Here is a 3,523-nt window from a genome sequence, read left to right as displayed (position 1 = left end):
AAAACATTCATTTTTGATTAATCTTAAGTTTTTCAAGGTTTGTCATAGATCTGGTTTCCCATAAATTGTCTTTATTTAATCATGACTTTGCCTTTTTTCCATCGCCCTGGAATAGTTTGACATATTTAGCAGATTTTTGGCTCAGTATTGCTATTGATGTTTGTTTAATTACATATTTGTTTGTGTAAGAAATGCTAACCTTTTACCCAGCTTCTTTTGTACATTGTAACCTCCAGTAATATCCTTCGTCATGAATGAAATATTTACAGTGTGTTTGGAAGACTTTTTTGTTGTCTTCACTACCACAGCATTAGCAGTTGACCCTCGTCTGTTATCAAATCTTAGACGCACTTTAAAGAGATTGATTCTAGTCATTTCGATCAGTTCCAGTGAATTAGTCACCGCATATTTTCTTTAACAAGGAGTTAGGGTTAGACCCTTAACTCTCTGCTGTAATTCTGTTTATGTAAATGCACACAAACACCTGCACATGCAGGCACATGTCTGCTACACACAAACACACACACACACACTGAAAGTTTTCCCTTCTCCCATGCTGTTCCTTCTCATCCCCCAGGAGAATGGTAAACAGTCATCTGTAACTTCCTCTCCAACATATTCATTAATCCCCTCCATCCTGTGGGGCTGGATGATGATTACAGGGAAGCCGAGTGAAGCCGCCCAAATAAACAGCCCTCAGGCAGCAACAAAGGCCTGTCCACCTCACCCTAAACACAGCTTCCTCAGCCAGATCAGGTTTCAATCAAGCCTCACGCATAACACATAAACATTATAGACGTAACAGGGCCGCAAGCGGCGGACAAGCTAAATAGGACTGAAACCAATTTAGGTCCCCAGTTTTTGTGTTTGAGACCTTGGCAACTGGTGCAAATTTACTGTTAAGATAATCCAAATCTAGTTTCAAGTACTGCGTGTCGTTCTGCAAAACATCATCTTAGACCAATACGTGTTGCATGTGCCATGTGTAGGGGATAACTTCAATGATGCAAAAAAAAAAAAAAAATCCCCGAGGGCCAACCGGTGCATGCTTTTGTTAATTTGGTTACAATATTAAACCCAAAGTGACAAAGTTTTGGACAACTTTTTAAAAATTTTCTTAAGCATTTTAGTAATTTAAGGTTAGTACATAGGTATATACTAGAGTTTTTCACTGAAAGTTAAAATAGCTAAATATTGCTTAATCATGTCCAGATATCTCTGTGAGTAACCAAAAAAAATTGCTAAAAGTATGCTTAAAGTTTTTTGAAATAAAATAAAAAAAAAAAAACAAAAAATGGCTAAAAGTATGCTTAAAGTTTTTTGTATAAACTGAAATAAAATAATAAAAAAAAAAAGCAAAACTTGCATGAAGTTGTCAAGAAATATTAACACAATGGAAAGTTGTCATCAAACAACAAAAAACTATTTGGTAAAAAGTTCAGAAAAGCAGGGTGCCAAAGATTTCCCCCAAGCCAGAGTTTGGACACGGCTGACCTAGAGATTTCCAGAAATGTGTTTCTCTAAAGGCTTTTGCACATCTTTCATCTGAAGAAACATCTTTGTGCATGCAGTCACAAGACCGTCTATGTAAGGCTGACACACTCCACTCATCTGTCACTAAGACTTTCCTGAAAGAAAACCTCGCCATGTTGCCTGTATAATGTCAACGGTTTCTCACAAAGTTTAAAACAACAGCAAATGTTTACAGTTCCAGTCAAAGGAAGAGAGAGAAAAAGACCGAGCTGGATCACAGAACACAGCCAAACATGCCTGAGGGACCTCACACTTCCTTCCCCTGCAGCCACTACACCTTTTTTGCTCACCACCATACAATTAGCGTGCCTAAAAGTTGCAGGCTTCCGAGGCCAGGCCCACACTAATCATAGGTATGCATTGTTGTGTTCAGCTGCCAGGCCTTTAAAAAAACCAGCACTCTTGTTTAAGCCACACCTCTTGGTCCTGTTCCTCTGCGGAAACCGTACGGTTGGCTGTTTTTAAGAATGGAGAGCTAAAAATTCACACAGAAACACACATTTCACAAAGCTAAACCCGTTCAGAGTCAGTAGTGGGGACCATGTGAAGCAGTGTGGAAAATCCAAGGCAGATGACCCTCAGCTTAGGTTATTTCCTAGGGGTTGTGATTGGTAACCGTAGGTCCTTGTCCTTGGAGGTATACACTGTAAAGACTGTATGGCTGCAAAAGACTAAATTTCCTTTTATAGTGGATGTACAAAGATAGGCCTTTATTTTTCCCTTGTGACCACAGACTGCTTGTGCTGCTTCAGAGCTGCTGATCACATCACCTGTGTTTTGAAGTCGTCATCTGATAGTCATTCAGTGGCCTGTTAGCGGTGTGTTAGACTCCACCATATGTTCATAGAAGCTGTATTTGTCTAATATGATGGTGAATTTTGGACATGTATTAAGTTTCAGTATCATGAGAGCTTCTCCACTAATATTTAAAACTATTTCTGGATTGCATACAAATGTACTGCATATGGAGTTCACATATTCAGTGTAAAAAAATGTGATGGAAAAAAGAATATTTAGTTGTTTCAGTGGAATACCAGTCACTTTTTTTTAACTTACTAGGCTATTGTCCTTAAAACCAAGCAACATAGTTAATGCTATCGCAAAGTTAGCTAAAAATGATAAAATGTAGATGGTATCAGGCACAGCGATACAGTTGAATGATAATTCAAAACTGAACATTTGGGCAGAATTAAATAAAACCAAAATTATGTAATTTGCAAAAAAAGCTGAGAAGTAGCTGAATGTTAGCAAAAGTGTTACTGTATAAAAAGTATGTATATTGTATAAAAAGTGACGGACATTACAGGTAAATGTAGCAAAATCTTTGCCAGAAGACAAGTAAAAGTTAGTTAAAATATGGCTTTATGTTTGCGAAATTATCTAAATGTTAGCTACGTTATTCCTGATATACAGGACAGTAGCTACAGATTAGTAGTTAAAATCACCAATGGGCTGGGAAAGGTGACCCAAATATAGCCAAAGATAAGCTAATAAACATGGCAGATAATAATAAGAATACGTATACATAACACAATATCAAGAAAAAGCAAACCATTCAACCAACAGATTCTAACACCACTGATGAAAATGCCCTAGAAACTAACGTGTCTCCTAAAAGGCTTGTGTTCAATATAAATTCAAAAGACTCGAAAAATACTACACTGTTGGAAGAAAATTGAACAATGTTGTATTTATGTTGAATCCAATTGAGTGACACATCCTTTGCTCTGCAGTTGCTTGTTGGAAACAAAAGATTGTTGCCTTGTTTACTCTCCTGCAAAGAATCGCAGTGACCCTGATTGCATTTAAATAGAGGGATGCCTCTGCTAAACATCTAAACATCCGGTTGCCTTGTTTAAGTCCACTGCACAGTGATGTGTGCTATGTGTGGGAAAAACACAGGAAATGCACTGGGGCTGTGATCCACATTTGTGAGATGAGAAAGAAGGCCGACTTCCTGAACTCTAATACTCCGTAGGATACAAACACG

Source organism: Cynoglossus semilaevis, chromosome 1 (assembly GCF_000523025.1).
Source record: "Cynoglossus semilaevis isolate Cse_v1.0 chromosome 1, Cse_v1.0, whole genome shotgun sequence".
Classification (NCBI taxonomy): Eukaryota; Metazoa; Chordata; class Actinopteri; order Pleuronectiformes; family Cynoglossidae; genus Cynoglossus; species Cynoglossus semilaevis.
This window is presented reverse-complemented; position numbering follows the sequence as displayed.